Genomic DNA, 17,515 nt, shown 5'->3' with positions numbered 1-17,515 from the left:
CTTAAGAGCTACCATGTTATAAACTACCTAATATTACTTAAGTTGAAGACTGATGAAAACTCTTGAGAGCTCATTGTGTTAGCTGTCTGAAGTAGCGTCAGTATGGCATGTGCTTTGTTCTTTTCAAACAAGTGTAGAGGAATAGAAAGTTGGCAATGAATAATGTTCTAATTCTGTGGCGTGCTCCTCGTTTCACAGGCTCACTGATGGTTTCAGAGAAACTAGAGGGTAAATGTAAAATTGATCTTCCACCCACACAATGACTCCTCAGGGGGTCTGAGAGAAAGTTCCAGTCAAATCCACATGCGTTCCGGTAAGGATCTTTTCACTGTAAACCTCTGATAGAAGGCATGTTTTGGAGTAAGTGGCTTTGATCACTGTGCTTTAGGTGGCAAAATATTTTTAAACTTTCAAGTTTTAATCATCAGTTCAGAGTGAGAGCAGAGATGGTTACATCTCCATCTGAAAACAGTTGCAATCGTTGCAGGAAAGCAAAGCCTGAGGGAGGAGGAACAACAAAGAATTAGATTACTTTAAATGGGTTGCCTCATCAGTGTTTTGGGTTCAAGCTGATGTTCTGTATGTTTTCCTTCCATTCAGTTGTTATGTCACACTAATTGATGACAACGTTATCCAGACAGACAAGGTGACTTTTTCCTTGTGTTTATTTGGTTTGTTTTTTTGTTTCTTTCTTCCTTTGTAGGGTTTCATTCACTAGATAAGGTTAGTACACACACTTCCATATATACTCAATGTTAGAGCTAATCTCACAGTGTTAATACCATTATTGCCTGTGTCTGTGACAAAGAATTTCAACAAAAACTACCCAAAATGGTTCAACTGTTGTATGTCAGTCTCTCTAGATGTGTCCTCTTAGTCTTAAGAAAACAAAATCTGAAAGGATTTGCAAAGTGAATCAATATAAGACCTTCACCATGTTCTTTCACTTCTGTTACCACAATCATCTGCTGCTACTCATTGGCTCTGTGTCACTTAGCACATTTGTTCCAAAGGAGAACTGAGCTAAGCTCATTCTTAGTCAGAATGCAGAAAGTGAAGATAATTCCTAATTGTGGTGCTGGGTAAACAGTAAAAACTAGCTTTTGTTTAGAATATTTACTTACATGGTACTTTTCCTGCAGTCTTCCAGAGGTGCAAATAATCTGTAGTTATATACTACTGATCTGAGAGTTGCTATGGGCTCATTAAGTCTCACTCATGGAAGTAATACCTTGATTACTTAAGTGCTTATTTGGAAATATTCTGGCTAATCCAAAAATCATGTGTTGCCAAACCTAAACCAGATTCTGGATTTGAAAGGAAACAAGGCATCATAACTTGGGGAATCCAGGCTCATCTGATTGATTTTATTAGTTTCATCTCTCTACTTTGGAAGTTATGCTAGTATGAGTTCAAATGACAGCGTTTGAAACTGATCTAGGAGTATTCAGAAAGAGTAATTTATTCTTAAAGATCCTGACTAGCATTGACAATAGTCTGCACTTGGCAGACTTGATTATGGGCTTCGTTGGGCTTCCACAGATGAAAGCATCTAAGAATTTCTAACAATCTAGAAATACAAGTTTCTGCCTAGTAATGGCAAAGAAGCTTATGCAGGCCTTTTGCAAACACACATCTTTATGAGGGTAGAGACAGAGGTTGAGGTATGCTGTAGCTTTGATTATATGGAACACTTGTGGTGTGGTAAGTTCTGTAGTTACACATCTGAAATGATACTATTACCTGTTTCTGTGCCCTCCATCTGAGCATTCTTAGCATCCACATCCTCCTAGCTCACGTAAGCATACAAAATCTGGTTTGCAGATGGGAAGTCAAGTCATTTGCCTAGAGCTACATAGGTAGTTAAAAACCTCAAGATTCTTCCTATCTCCTGACCCATGCTCTAAATCACAGGACCATCTTTCCTTCCTAACTTTTTGTAGTTGTCCAGAGTGAAGCACAAGAGCAATGTACATTATTTGATCTCATAGATACACTATGAATGGCACATTCACAATCTTTCTGCAAATATACCTAATTATTCAGGCTCCTGAATATGTATTGCAGGAAGTTTTCTCTACCTGTGAACTCATCAGTCTCACTGCTCAGTTTTAATTACTTTACTTTTTCTTGTTTGATTATTTTATATGATGTAGAATTGATGAACTTGTTGTTTTACTTAAAATAATTGAGTCATGAAAGTATGAAATTCTTTGCAAGTAATGTCTATGAATTTACATCTAACAAACTTTGAATGTAATGTTTCCAAGGCATCTAAAGAGGAGTAACATATGCCCATGCAAAAACCATTGTATTGCAGTGTTTTATTGGAATAAAATGGTTTTTTTTTGTTTCTGTTGAGCTATGTATTCGCAGCAAGATGCACAAGTGCATAAGGCAGGAGAGCCCAGGGCTCTATTTAATCGCAAGCTTCACACAATCTGACTGGGTCAATGAGTTTTTCCAGATGATTTAGGCAATTTTCTCTCTACAAATAAAATCCCTGATTTTCTCCTTAGTGATTATCAAGGTAAGCTTCACAAAGTATTTCAGAAGTCTCTTTTTTTTTGTTTTCCCCCTATTTTTTCCCCCTCTTTCCATATCCTCCCTCTTTTTTCTTGTTTTGTTCTTTTTCCCCACATCTCTTTTCCAAGTTGTGCTCACCCTCTTCCAGTAAAAAATAAAAATATACTGATACTAATTTAGGAACTAATTTACACTTCTAAAGATCTATTTTAACATGTTAGATCAGCATATGGTCACTGTCACTTTGTCTTGTGTTAAAGCAGAAAGAATTAGCTGTCCAGAAGCATATCTGGACGTTTGAAGAGAACATATATCATCTCTTCTATGCATAACTCCACACAGAGACTGGGAATGTAGGATGGTTCCAGCAAAATCTGCAAGCAGCACAGCAGATTTTTTTTCCTAGTTGATGGAGACTAGGTACTGCAATTCAGTTTAGCAGCATGGCCAACACTACTGGAACAGATACCACTCCTTAAACTCTTTCTTCTAGAAGTTCACCATCACAGTTCTTGATCTCTCTTTGTGCTGCTGAAGTGTAGGTTGAATCTGGAACTTTCTAATATTGCACTTTTCTGTGTTTCTCTGTTTCAATACTATATTTTTGAAGAACCTAAAATTGGCTAGAGTTTTCATTGAGGTACTTGGCATCTTGGTACGGAACTATTAAATCTAATGAGGACTGAAGCATACTTTGCAGCTTTGATTTATATCGTGTATCAATTATTTATGCATCTGAAGTAACGTAGTATTGTGTGTAGATATTTTATGGGGCATGGGGCTATACTATACTATGTTTTCTCTTCTAATCAGAATAGTAATTTATTGGTTGTGATATTTAGGTTGCAAAGTTTCTGAGCCTGAGCATAAGTAATGCTTTGCTGTGATGTTAACTGGATTTAGTTAATGACATCACTGCTGATCATGAAGCACACCACTATGTGATTGCAAAACTTATCATCTATTCCAGTAACAGCTGAGCCACTGTGCTGAAAGTCATAAGATTTGGGGGGGGCTTAACTCATTGCAGGGCAGAGGATCTAGCGATGCTGTTCTTACTGTGTAAATAAAATACATCACCAAGGAGGTGTTTCATCTTTAGAGAACAAAGTAGGCCCTTGGGGAAGAGAGTACATGAATTCAAAATTTCCATAATGCATCATTGTGCTCTTGAAGAAAACTAACAGAATATTTTCCTGTAGTTGGTATTTCCCCTTTCTGTTGCCCATGAGCTGTAGCCTTTTCAGTATTCAATTTTGGCATTATCTCTTGCAGGTTTGCCCTATCCTTCCATGACTTTCAGTGTCATTCATTTCTGTAAATGTGTCTTGCAAAGTTATGCCAAGATAAATACTAGCAGAACTGTATCCATGCTAGGAAATTGCACTAGTGTGCAATATAAACTGAGACAGTTAAATCAGCACCGTGTGTAGACTTAAGTGCTTTACTGGATTTTAATCAAAACACTTTAAAGTAATGTTAAATTTTGGGTTTGTGCCAGCTGTGGGCCACGCTCAGCCACCTGTAGTCATAACTGTAAGCTTAGCCATGAGAATGCTGCAAGTATGTCCAAAACTCAAGACAAGGGAAGGCCCCACTGAAATAATTTAGAACTTAAGGATATGCACCTAGTTAACCTCTTTCCTGACTTGGGAGGGACTTCAGCATGTACTTAAAGAGATGTATATGCTAAAGTATAATTCTGAGTAAGTACCTCTATTTCTTAAAACAGCAATGAATAGATTCTTATTTTGAATGTAATAGGAAAATTCCTAGAATCAGTCAGCCAAAGATAATAAAAGTAATAAAGATACACACAGTACATTTTATCCAAGGGAAAACATACCACCTTAAATCAGTACCTACAAGGCAATGGTATTTTTATTAATACATATGCCATGATGGTGAAAGTTCTTGCACATTTGACTCAATCCAGTAATCACACAGTGAAAATGGTATTGCAGGGAGAAAATTGGAATTGCCAAAGCCCGGCTGGAAATGAATCTGGCTTCCAGTCAGGATATTGTTCTACAAATGCTGTATCAGGAGTAGTGTATCCAGCAGGAGTAGGGAAGTAATCGTGCCCTTATACCTGAGTGAGGTCTGCACTGGTGAGGCTGCACCTTAAATACTGTATTCAGTTTTGGACCCCTCATTACAAGTAGGAGGTTTTGGTGCTGGAGCAGGTCCGGAGAAGGACAATGAAGCTGGTGAAGGGTCCGGAGAACAAATCATATGAGGAGCAGCTGGGGGAACTGGGGTTATTTAGTCTGAAGAGGAGAATGAGGGGAAACCTCATTGCTTTTTACGGTTGCCTGCACAGGAGGTTGCAGTGAGGTGGGTGTTGGTGTCTTCTTCCTAGTACCAAATGAGAGGAAATTGTCTCAAGTTGCACCAGGGCAAGTTTAGGTTGATTAGAACAAATGTCTTTACTGAAAGAGTGGTCAGGCATTGGAACAGACCTGCCCAGAGAAGTGGTGGAGTTGCCATCCCTGGAGGTGTTTAAAAAAATGTGTGGACATGGTGCTTTGAGACCTGGTTTTATGGCCATCATCAAAGGTAGGACTTGACACCTATCCAACCAAAATGCTTCTGTGATTCTAGATTCAAACAGGAATGTATTGCATTGCAAAGATCAATCAACTTAAAGGTTACTTTCCACTATTCTTCAGGGTGAAAAGTATCATTTAAGGTTATGGTCCCTTAACCTTGTCAGAGTACTTGAAAATAATTTTGAAAAATGTATTTTTGAAGAGGAAGGTAATACATTATTCCTCAGGACATACTAGGTAATGCAAAATTCTGACGGTAGACCTACTTCAGAAGTTAAAATCTACACAGCTGACTCTTGCTCAGCCACAAGGACTCCAGTTTCAGGTTAATTACCCTAAAAAAGAGTTCCACATATATACTGCTCAGGTGAGCTTCACAGGGCCAAAAAGATTGCTGGTCCTTTCCCAAATTTGAGAGACTTCCATCAGTGCCACGTCCTCAGGAATAGCACTTCTTCATCTCACCTTTTAGTGCTTCAACAATTCTTCTTGAGATGTTTATCAAGACCATAGATTCTGATTCACTGCATCTCTTTTCTGAGCAGAGTACCCAAGGGTCTCCAGAAGATACAGGGGATTTTATTAAACCAATTCTTGGGTTAAATTTTAGATGCTTGCAATTAGTTTCTGTTTCCTAAATTCAAAATGCAAGTGGTTTGCCCTGCTAGCCTCCGTATCAAATCATTAAGACTTCATGGTGCAAGCTATTTTGAAGGCTTTTGAGAGGAATACTTGTGTAGTCGCAAAGGAATTCACATTACTGGATGTTTCCTCACAGTAGTCTGCCTCAAAACTTGCTTTATTAGTGTGTTGGTATTTGATTCATGCTGCAGAACTTGCTTATGCAGACCTCTCCAGAGTTTTCCTTTTCTATACAAAAGGAAAAGCATTTCTCTTTTCAGTCTCTTTCTCCTTTCTCATAGCTGTTGCCTCTCTTCTGTACAGGGAACATGATAACATATTTAAGCAGTGCACGACATGACATTTTAACATTAATCCTTACTGCTATTTTATTGAAATGTGTAAACATGTGTATTTTTCACTGTCTTATACACCATTATAATTTCCTTTCTTTTACTCTGTTAATCTCAGATGTAATTTAGAAGGGAAAAATACATTTTAGAATTACACCTACAGCATGTAGTATTAGTATGACTTTTCCATGGCATGACAGTGATGTTTCAACAATCTATACATATTGATTTAGGCTGATAATAAACAATTTGATTAGGCTCTATCTATAGGCTGTCATTTCAATCACTGTCACTGCTCCAATAGAGTGGAAGGCAGCTAGCAGACACATATGGCAAGATTTCTCAAAATAAAAACTCGGGCCTGATTAGAGCCCTAGGTTCAGTGAATTGGACAAGACAGCTCAGCTGCCAGGTTATTAACTCCCTCAGAAAATACTCTGCCTTTTCCCCGGGGCCAGCCTGAATATTCTGATCTGGATCGATAAGCAATCTCCGGTGTGTACAAAATGCCAGCTAGAATCATTTGTCTCAGCGCAGTCTCCTTACAAAGGATAAAACACCTGCAGTATATGGCCTCCTCTCCCTCCTCCCCTACCTTCCCCTTTTAACTAATGACCCACAAAGAAGGAAGAAGTAACTGAATCTTTTCCATCATCAAGAAGGCTCTCTCAGGTTTGTTTTAATGATCACAATGGCTACCTTTCAATTGTATAAAAATTATATCAGTCATGGTTTCCCTGTGGCATGTTTATGTAAGTAATGTGAACTGCACTGTAATGACAAGTGTACAGATGTCATTGTAAGAGGGCCCTTGGCAAGAAGATATCTCAGAATGTCAGAATTTTAATAAACAGCGGACTGCTAGTAGGGTTCTCTTTGGTGCTTCTATTTTATGTTTGTAATGTGTGCTCTGATCTGTTGCTTGGACCTGAGATTTTTCAAGAGTGTTTAGTAACAAAGAACAGCGGAGTCATTTTCTGGAGTGGTAGGTGTTGTTTGCCCAGCCTGGTACATATCTGCAGTTCTGGTCGTAGGAGCCATGTAACTTGTACTTCCTTTTGATAAGCAACGGAACATAGAATTTGCATCAGAGTGAATTCAGAACCATCCAAAGCTCTTGGACCTTGTTTTCTCAAAAGAGAAAAACACTTCATAAGATGCATTGCCCTTGCTTCTTTTGGTCAGAAAGTGTAATAGACTTGAAAGGAAAGCTCCCATTTAGTACCTCAGCACTGTCCCATTCTTCTTCTAATCCCAGGCAAAATCGTAACTGTAGAAAGCAATGAAAATAACATTGATAAGATCAATCCTTACAATATGAGACATGTTTAAGCCATAGAAGAAAATAAGACTGATAGCTTGATGGTAAATGTTCTCTGTGTTTTCCTCTTACATTAAGAATCACAGGTGTTAATACCTGTCTCAGAGACCAGTCAGCTATAAATTTAACACAAAGCAGGTCTTGATGTGTGCAGCTTCAACATTTAGGTTCTGGTCAGTCTCTTGTCCTTTTCCAATAATTAGGAAGGATATGTGCTCTTCCCTTTCAAAGTTCTGCTTAATGAGTGTCTTTGCTGAAATTCATTCTGTCCTTTTGCATAATGCTTCAGACTTTGTTCCCTGGTTGTACTGATTATTTCATGTGCTTGAATTTAAATATAGCCCCCCCCCCCAAAAAAAAAAAAAAAAAGTAGAGTGTCTGTCTACTAATAGACATCCTTGACTTAAATTAAAATCAAATAAAAACAAATTTGTAGAAAAGCCCAAACCCTTCAGCTTGCTCTCCTTTATTGGTGATGTATTAACACATGGAGGCATGAGCCAGAACCTTCTCATGCCCAAGTGTATAGGGTATCCTGTGTTTCCTGTTGACAAGATGTAAAACCTGAATCTCCTCAGATATCTATGTTGAATATTCACTGAGTAAATTTTTGTACTAAATGCCTGTTTCTGTGTGTAGATTATAATTCCTTCAAGAACAGAGGTCAGTTTTAAATGTTTTTTCCAAGATAACTCCTCATCCAGCTGTAAATGACAGCATAATTCTGACCTGAGCATAGCTGTTTATCTCTCTCTGCCTGTAGAAAGACTGCTTTGAGTTAACCTGGAGGTCCACATCTAGTTAAAAAATTAAATGTTTGGGTGTTTTTGTATCATACTTTCTCATGACAAATTACAAATAAGCATTTTACATTTGTACTGCTGACACCTGGAAAAGAAAAGTGTTTGCATTTGCTCTCTGTCCTTTGCTGCCTGATAAATCTTTGCCCCGATACTGTCAAGAAATAAGAATACTGCCTTCCAAACAGTTTATTTCACATTTGCTATCCAAAACTTTGGGAAATAAACAATGCTTTATAAAAAGAACAAAGTAAGGAACAACTTTAATGAATTGATTTCTCAATGTACAAAACACATTTCCTATCAAGACACTTATTAGAATGTTTATCTCAGAGAAAATGCGTGCAGTTTATAAGAAAAGCTGATGTTAATTCCCATTATTATATACAGATAATATTGAGTAAGATGGAACAAAGTGCCTTTAAACCAAAGCTGATGACATTTTTTTTCTTGTTTGTTACAGTTTTATAGTACTGAAATATGTTCATTTTAGCAGTGGAAAACTGCTTTAAATAGACAATGCAAGAGCAATAAGGCGACACATTGCAGAGCGCAGTTTTAAAATGATGCGCTCTAGAAGTAAGGCTTTTAGACATTTTGGGTTATGTATTAAAACTTCCCACGAATTTGATTGAGAATGAGCCTTTGATGGATATTTGCTGCAGTTATGCTGCATTAGACTCGATTTATCCACTGCATCTCATTGTTGCTATTGATTGATTTTTAAATTAGATGAAGGCAATCAGTAAATACCACCCAATCAAGTCCTAAAAACATACAGGAGATTAGACAATTTAGGGTAATCAATGAAAATATTCTGTGATTTGCTACCACTCAATTTTGACCATAAATTACGACCGTAACTTGGAAGTTAGTAAGCCATAAAACAAGTGGATGTGACAAGAAAAACTGTAAGAAATGAATTAAAGAGATGAAGAGGAACCGCTGGTGTTGTCATTTAATGAGGCAAAATTAGTCTTTATACATATCTTGCATTTCTCATTGAGTCTTGCCAACAGTAATGGAGTAGAAGAGCATGAGCACTTCTCTCAGATTTTTGTCTTTTTTTTAATGTTTAAAATAAAGGCTGGGTTTTTTGTGTAATGGATCAGTTTGAGCAATAACTAATCTATCTGATTTTATTGCAGCAAATAAATTAATGTAATTTTAGACTTAATACTTGCTGTTTGCTTAAAACCCCTAACCTACATCACAGGCACTTGAAAACACCAATTTAAAGTCACACCTCTACACTGTGTTAATATCCCACAAAGTTTAAAATATAGCAATTATGGAATGTTATTTTGGACCAACACTGTGAAGACGCTCTGCAGGTTTTTCTGTGATACATTTTGTGTATTCTCACAGCAATCTCACCAGCAGCTAATAATTTACATGTCTTTTAAAAGTCTGGATCAGAGTTTATTTGCTAGTTGTGGACAGATGATCAAGGTTTTTTTTCTGTTTATAAACCTCAATATCTGTTTGGAAATTCTAGCCCATATTTATCCAGTATTTCTGGGCTGAAAAACTGCTTAAAAATATATAATCAGCCATTAACAGCTATAGACTTTATTGGAATGAATTGATGATATAAGGTGAATATTTATCAATAGATCTGCTCTCTCTAAAAAGTAGTAGAGATGTGATACTGCTGAATAGCATACAAAAGTCTTCATAGTTAATGTCTTTGTGATCCTCCTGAAGAATCAGCAATATAGCAAACAAAAGTTCAGTCAGAGGACACTATCAGTGGGTGGACTCTGTGAGAGAAACCAAAATTAGAATGTTGGGAGGATTTCACGCAGAAATTCAGAGCACTTGCTGTAGTAGTGCTTAGAATCAAGGCTCGCTTTTCTGTGCAAGTCTGAAACAGAATCAATCCATGTAAGCGCTGGGCTGCTTTCAGAAATATGTTTCTCTCTGTCAAAGCATTTCCCACCTGAACTTTGAATTTAGCATTAGAAAATTGTCCATGCAATCCAGCTTGAAGAAAAACTAGGAGTCCAGAATAGAATAGAATAGAATAGAATAGAATAGAATAGAATAGAATAGAATAGAATAGAATAACCCACTCACTCTCAGCTTGCCAAATTCTCTCTCTCTTTTTTTCAAACATAATTTAAATTACTTTTTCATTAACTCCTGCATTTTACCAATTTTTAGAGGCTTCTAAGATTTTAAGAAAGCAAATTCAATGCTAACAATAGGTTCTCTTCCTTCCAGGTAAATTTGGTACTAAGGAAAACTTCTGCATTTTACATTGACATAGTTTCTGAAAAGCTTGTAAAATGAGGCTGGAAAAGGAACGATTCTCAAAAATAGTATCCTCTCTCTATAGGTACCTTTATCTCTGAAATTTGAGACTTCAATCTCCTTTGAAAATCCATTTCCAGTTTCTTTTTAGAAGATTCTGAGTGTGATTGAACCTTTGGTAGAAATTTGCAAGGTACACAGCTAACCTGTGAAAGCAGGAAATGAAAAAGCTCAGAATATGTATGGACTTGAGCATTCATAATCTCACATTTAAGTGTTTTTCTGAATTACATCTGAGCTGTACCTTTTCACTCAGGGTCATTTTTTGCATTCTCCCTGATTGTACTCAAGGCAAAGCAATCTTTGCCTTATTTCAGTATGTGAGCATGCCATGTTCAAACTCATGTTTCTGTGACTCAAAAAACATACAAAACAAAAACTCAACCTCTATCAAGAAGGACAGGAAAGGGAGAGGAAAAAAAACCTGACTTAAAGACAGGGACCTACTTTGCAGTTCCTGATGGACTGGTGCAATACAATGGAGCTGTATTCGATATAACTTTTACAGTAATTGCCTGGGAGGTAACCAGAAGAAGTACATTTTACTTTATCATGGTACATAAATAAAAGGGCAGACTAATTAATCATATAACTTACTAAAAGTGCTTTTTATTTTGCCATTTAGTATGCCAGAAAGATCATTTTCTTTAATGTATATACCCAGTATTAACATGATTTAATCCATCATGTTCTGTATTATGAAATTACTTTGTTTTACTCCCTGATCCAGCTGAAGATCATTAACCCACACTATTCTCTAAGTCATACATCATTTGAGTGTATTACCTCATATAGCAAAAAAGCTACTTCCCTCGGTTATACACTCCAACTAAGAAATCATTTTTCTGGATCTTGCTGACAAGCAGAGCTGTTTTCATTGGAAAGCAGATGGTTCACTATTTCGATTCTGTCTTACCTTCACATTTACTCTATCTCAGAGTTCTTTGCTGCCAGTCACCTCATTGTTTGCCTCTTTCGACATCTACATCCTATTTTCCATTCCTATCTGTAAAATGTGCTAAATGTGCAAGTACTTGGCTTTCCCCAAGACCTCTTCTTTGACTACCTCATGTATTCTGCATCCTTACTTACTGTAAAGTCAGTCTTCAAAAAGCAATGAAAGTGCATTCAGTCATCTGAACAGTAGCTTACGCTCCCACAGTTTTGCAGGTGTCTATTAAAGTGAGAGGTCCGGAGATATAATTTACATATTCAGATTTGAGGCTGGGCCTGAAGTCACAACATTGGTGAATTTGTCTCAACAGAGCTTTAGGGCAGAATCTGACATTCTATCATTTCTTGCAGATTACAATTGTGGTGTTTATGAGATTGGTGTTTTCACCCCCTGAATCTACATAATGCATGTTGTCCTTGGGCTGCCGGGGTACCCTAGTAGGTGTCAAAAAGTAGTAGTCTGCAATGTAAATGTGTGCATGATAGATTAGCTGGCAGTCTGAAAACAAGCATTACTTGTGTGATTATATACAGTTAGCAACATATGAATGTCATCTTATGGTAGAGCTGAGAGAGATTCAGGCCTGGTTCTCTAAACAACATCAATCGAAAAGTAAGCTCTCACATTAAGATTTCTGAATGCTGTGCTTCTGTGAGCTGTGGTTCCCTTCTCCCCCCACTTTGTAATGTATTTGGGTATTTCTTGTGCCACAAACTCTGCCAGCTACCTGGGTATGAAAGCACTCTTGATTTCTGGTATACACAGAAATATGTTTCTTAAAATTCTTTATGGTGCTAAGCTCATGTAGGATGCAGGCATGAAATCTAGTCTGTTCAGTAACAGGAGTGAGAATATTGCCATTCATCTCCCTCAAGCAGCTCATCAATTCAGAGGTTTGTGTTATAAGAATTGATGTGTGGTTTCCTAGGGCTCCAAACAGGGACAGTGACAGGCTTTCTGGCATGGTATCTCCACATATGAGTCATGGGCCATGGCAGCAATAAAGGAAGGAAAGGCAAGGTGTGAGTTAGGATTCTTCTGGACTTTGTTTTGCATATCAAGTTTCCAGATGCTGATAATTGGATTTTTTTTCCAGTTAATGTTCTTTCTCTGTGCTGTTTTGTGACACTATACTCAATGCAGTTGGGAAGGCATATCCCTATAATCCAATGTCACATTGCTGCTGTGTGATTTTATCACTTGAAAAAAACAGTGATCCTTTCTCACTAGCTTTATAAACATTTTTTTTTTCTACAGAGGACTAAAAAAAAATTAAAGGATGCTTTGGGAAGATTATTCTTGTTTAGAGCAAAACGTGTAGTGCTTTTGATAGTCTGAGGAGACTTGTTTTCATTCTCTTGGGATGTGCAAACAACAGAAACTACCTGTTTCTGTTTGCTTTCCACAAACATGTGGGAGAATGGCTAACTTGAAATTCTCTTTAGAAGTGTTAGACTATCCTAATGACTTATCACAGGCTCTGGTTTAAAATCCTTTATACAAATTCTATCATAAATGTCCTGTTAAGCCATATAGATTGTTTTGAGTGGAAATGACACCTGGTAGTCACTGAAGAAACTTAGGATAAATAATAAATAATAAAAAAGGGTAAATGGTGTTTTAAAATAGTTACACTTCAGGCAGCAGAAGTAACACCTGTTAAGTTTCAGAGTGTTATTATCTATCTGTAAGCTTTTGCCTTGAGAAGCGTGTTCTAGTTAAGTGAGGAGACTAAATACTCTCACTGTTTAAACAAGAAGACCCTTATTAAAGATTAAATCCTTAGAGGTGAACCAGTATTACATAACTTCACTTCTTCCATATTATACATGTTTTGATCATTCTGTACTAAAGGTGGCACTCAAACATTGTAGTAATACATTCAGACCTACTCTGTGTACTTTTATTTTTGCCATGTCCACTACAAACTCAGTTCTTACAACTTCAGGAAGTTTAGGAATGTTCACTGATTAATTTTTTTCCTTTTTTTTCCCCTACATACTCACTCTTGTCAAATTTATTATTAACTTCTTGTTAATAATGTGTTGTTTCTTTCTTGGTTCTCACTGAAAACTAACATAGATGTTGGCAGGAATAAGAATACAGTGTTGGGTTGGACATTTGATTTTGTTGATTATAAGGGTAAGCTGTTCACCACCTCATAGGCAGGATATGGTTTAAAACAATGATCTTAAACAGTAACTGTTTTTTCTTGTGCAGTTTTCACTGAAGTCATAGAAGGAGAAAAGGCCTGTAGTGAACATGCTTGCAAAATTCAAAGAAAAGATAATAGATTTGCATTGGTTCCAACTATCGTCATCTAGATGAACACCAAGGACAATGTTTAGTTATAGATTAATAATCCATGGTACAAACAGTTCTGAACAAATGGGAGGAAAACATAAATGTACGATATTAAGCAAAGCCAAGGCTGAAGGTCAGCCTGCAGTTACTAGCCATGCTCAGTGATATTATTTTTGGTGATGACACAACATCTAACATGTTGAACTTGGCACCGCAAACAGCCATGCGTATTGTACAGAGTGAAGAAGTGTGCAGTTAGTTGAAGTTGAGTTTTGTATTTCTGTTTCTGAAGAGTCTGGTCTGCTCTCAGACAAATGTAGCCTTAACATTCAATCTGATGTACATATGCAGCTGTAATCCAGCTACACATCAGAGTAGGCCAAAATAGTAGGTGTAAATGCTTGCTGCATACACAGTATGAGCCAGAAAGTGAGTTAGAAGTGATGGCTCTGCACAATGAGGTCTCTGCTGCAGAACTTTAAACTCCATTTATTCATGTAGACAAGTTTACCAAAGTGACGAGACAAGCAGACTGCACAGTCTTCTGGAGGGAGTGGGTTAGCCCATGATGAAATATGTGCAGTGCCAGCTGTGGTGCTAGAAATCACCAGATTATCCAGTTTAAACTTAACATGGGACATGTTTATACACTCTGGAGTGTAGCCCAATCCATAAACAGCCTCACAAGCCACTGCTCTGTGGACAGCACAGGCTCCAGTGCATAGTCGTAGAGGTGAATGTTGTGAACGGCATTAACTGCCTGATGTCCAAATGCAGATTTCTGTGCCACTACCACGTTCTCCAGGGCAGTTTGCCAGCTGTGATAGTAACTGTCCTATGGAGTTTCCCAGAGCTTCTCTAGGTAGCATATTCTACTCCTCAAGCTATCAGTTTAGCACAGGCGGGTTTTTGTAGTAGGTAACTGCCATCTTCTGACAGTGATGCCCAAGTGATTTAAGAATATACCCTCAGTAAACTGAGATAAAAGATGGCCTTTTTGTTTTAGGCCTTTGAGTGCTCTACAGTATGTGACTTAGCATTGATGTTCCCCAGACCATTCTTTTTCTGAAGATATTATTTTGCAGCTACCAAATTCTATAGCTGAAACTAATTATCAAAACAGAAAAAAACAATATAACAAGAACAAACTAGTACTGTGATCTGCTGGTGTAAAACTTTGTCCTTAGCATAAATAAATTAGTGGTTTTGCCTTAACAGTTACAATCTTAATGTACACAAAACTTCCATCAGTTTTCCTTGCCTAGATTTTGTCCTAATGCATCACATAACATTGTAAATTAACAAACACTGGTAAACTAATTCCAAGCAAAATTAATGAGAAGCCATGGAAAATTAGAGCGTAGTACCTTGACAAGTTTAATTAGAAAACAGTTAAGTACACCAGGTGCCACTCTGAGGGAGCTGGGGATGTTGAGCCTGGAGAAGAGGCTCCAGGGAGACCTAATAGCAGCCTTCCAGTGCCTGAAGGGGCCCTACAAGAAGGATGGAGAGAGACTGTTTACAAAGGCCTGTGATGATAGGATGAGGGGCAATGGTTTCAAGCTAGAGAAGAGCAGACTTAGATTGGATGTTGGGAGCAGGTTCTTTACTGTGAGGGTGGTGGAACACTGGGACAGGCTGCCCAGGGAGGGGGCACCTTGGAGATATTCAAGAGAAGGCTTGACAGGGCTCTGGGCAAACTGGTCTAGTTGAGGATGTCCCTGCTGACTGCAGTGGGTGTTGCACTAGATGACCTTTGGAGGTCCCTTCCAGCCTGGACTATTCTGTGATTCTGTGGCTTGTGTGTGACTGTATAATAAGGAGTACACAGACGGTCCTGATATTCATATAAAACCCATGCAGAAGTTTCATCTGTTCTTCTGTGGGAATAAGTAATGTACACTCTTCACAATTGTATCAAAAGCAGTTAGGAGCTGTAAACCATTAAAACAAGATATTATAGTAGGCTATAGCAATTGCTTTATAAAAACATGCCATTTGGATTTGCAAACACTGTTAGCTTCCTTGCGTGTTTTGCTGTTTTCAGTTAACAAACTGACCTTTTCAAATTCATAATGAGGTATGAAATAAATGAGAGAGTAGTGAAGGTGAGTCATTCATTAATCATAAGCAAAACAGAGCCAAAATCAAGGACACAGGAGCACAAACTGTAAAGGTAGTAGGTTGCATAATCATTGTATTTAATATTAACTACATTATGTTTTTCATGTGAGTACTGAGAAGTTGATTTTTTTTATGTTTACATGAAACTAATCCAAGGTAAATTTTATTACTCAATATTTTTTTATCCTATTTGTCCTCTTTTTAGTAAAGTATAAGATATGAATTCTAGCTTGTCACATTATTATGAAGATTTAATAAAGGAGCTTAGCAGGAACCTTTAAGCCTGCTGAAACTTTTGATTTAAGATATTCCACTTTTGATTAGATTGCACCAAACTGTGTAGCTACATCCCCTTCTTATTTGTCATGGCAGAACTCCCATTAAGGACATAAATTCACCTGGAATTGGTTGTTTTGGCCAAAATAAATTGTTATTCGTATTCAGCTGTCAGAGAAAGACCAGAAACTATATGAATTATTTTGGGCCTTTGTCCTTCGAGAGTTCAATCCAGAGTGATTACACAATGTGCCACAAGTTTATTCACAATTTACAGGAGATGTGAATATTTTAATAGTTGAGCTGGCCGAAATGGGTATAATAGTAGCAATAATTTTTTTCCCCATGACAGATTTTAACTGGAAACACAAGCACAGACTAGTTTAGACAAGTTCATGTGGGCTGGTGACACAGTCAACACATTTCAAAATCGCTGAACTGATGCTTCTCCCTGTACTCTCATTTGGTTGGAGATACTATTGCTGCTACTCTTCCTTTTTATTTCAGAATTTGCTGTGTCAAGAAGGAGAAGATGAGAGGAGGAAAATGCAGAATGAGAACTATCCACATAACTTACTGGAAGGTACCTTGTGTTTTGCAGTCCCCAGTGCTCATTCTCATTCTTGCCAGCATTATGTGTCTGTAACTCTATGCAGATCAGCAGTGGTCAGGGCAATCAGCCTTCCTGTCAGCTGTTTGCTGAAACCCCAGCATGGCTGACAACTGTGAGTCACACACCACCTTCCTGGGGAGCACATGGAAACTCTGGAAAGCTCTCTGCAGGGGCTTCTCTGTTCCCACACAGCATGGGTCACACTGAGGTCTGCAGTCCAGCTGTGCTGGCCTTGATGGACCCTACAAGTTCATCTTTTCTGCAGACAAAACTTGGAGTTACCCAGCAGATCTTGCATCACTGCAGCCCTGTTGGTGGTCACAGGAGCTCTTTCCATGCAATGCTGCTGCCCAGGCACACAGACTTGTGCACTGAAACCGGGCTGCAGGTACACAGATATGCCCTGGGATCTTGTCTTTATGTGAGCTCTGGGAGTAGCCTGTGTTTGTACCAGTTTCTGGAAGAACTGTTCCTGGGTCCTCCAGTCAAATGGGACACACACTGTAATTCTGACGTAAGAGGTGCACTCAAACTGATTATTAGCCCCATCTGGTTGTCCTTGCTGTCATACACAAAGTCTCTATGACTTGTGCCCATCAGTATGGTACAACCTATTCCATGAAATGCTCGAGCCCAGGTCAGAAAGAATGAAGCATCCCTGGGTAAGAAGCATGCTCTGTGAATTGGGATCTGCAATCCTTGTTCACACTCATTCTTAGCTGTAACTAATGCATGTTGTCTTGGTATATTACAA

General features: G+C 38.0%; 1 long non-coding RNA gene across 1 annotated transcript in view; it reads left to right on the top strand.

Annotated features, from left to right (window-relative positions):
- The first annotated feature begins 202 nt into the window (after nucleotides 1-202).
- The window catches only part of LOC135184223 (uncharacterized), a 28,117-nt gene continuing 10,804 nt past the window's right edge, over nucleotides 203-17,515 (top strand). Inside the window, exons 1-2 of the long non-coding RNA XR_010305918.1 lie at nucleotides 203-313; nucleotides 16,656-16,731. This is a non-coding gene — a long non-coding RNA (uncharacterized LOC135184223). The remainder of the gene's footprint in view (nucleotides 314-16,655; nucleotides 16,732-17,515) is intronic.

Source organism: Pogoniulus pusillus, chromosome 20 (genome assembly GCF_015220805.1).
Source record: "Pogoniulus pusillus isolate bPogPus1 chromosome 20, bPogPus1.pri, whole genome shotgun sequence".
NCBI lineage: Eukaryota > Metazoa > Chordata > Aves > Piciformes > Lybiidae > Pogoniulus > Pogoniulus pusillus.
The sequence above is the reverse complement of the archived record's forward strand: the minus strand, read 5'-3'. Positions and strand labels throughout refer to the sequence as shown.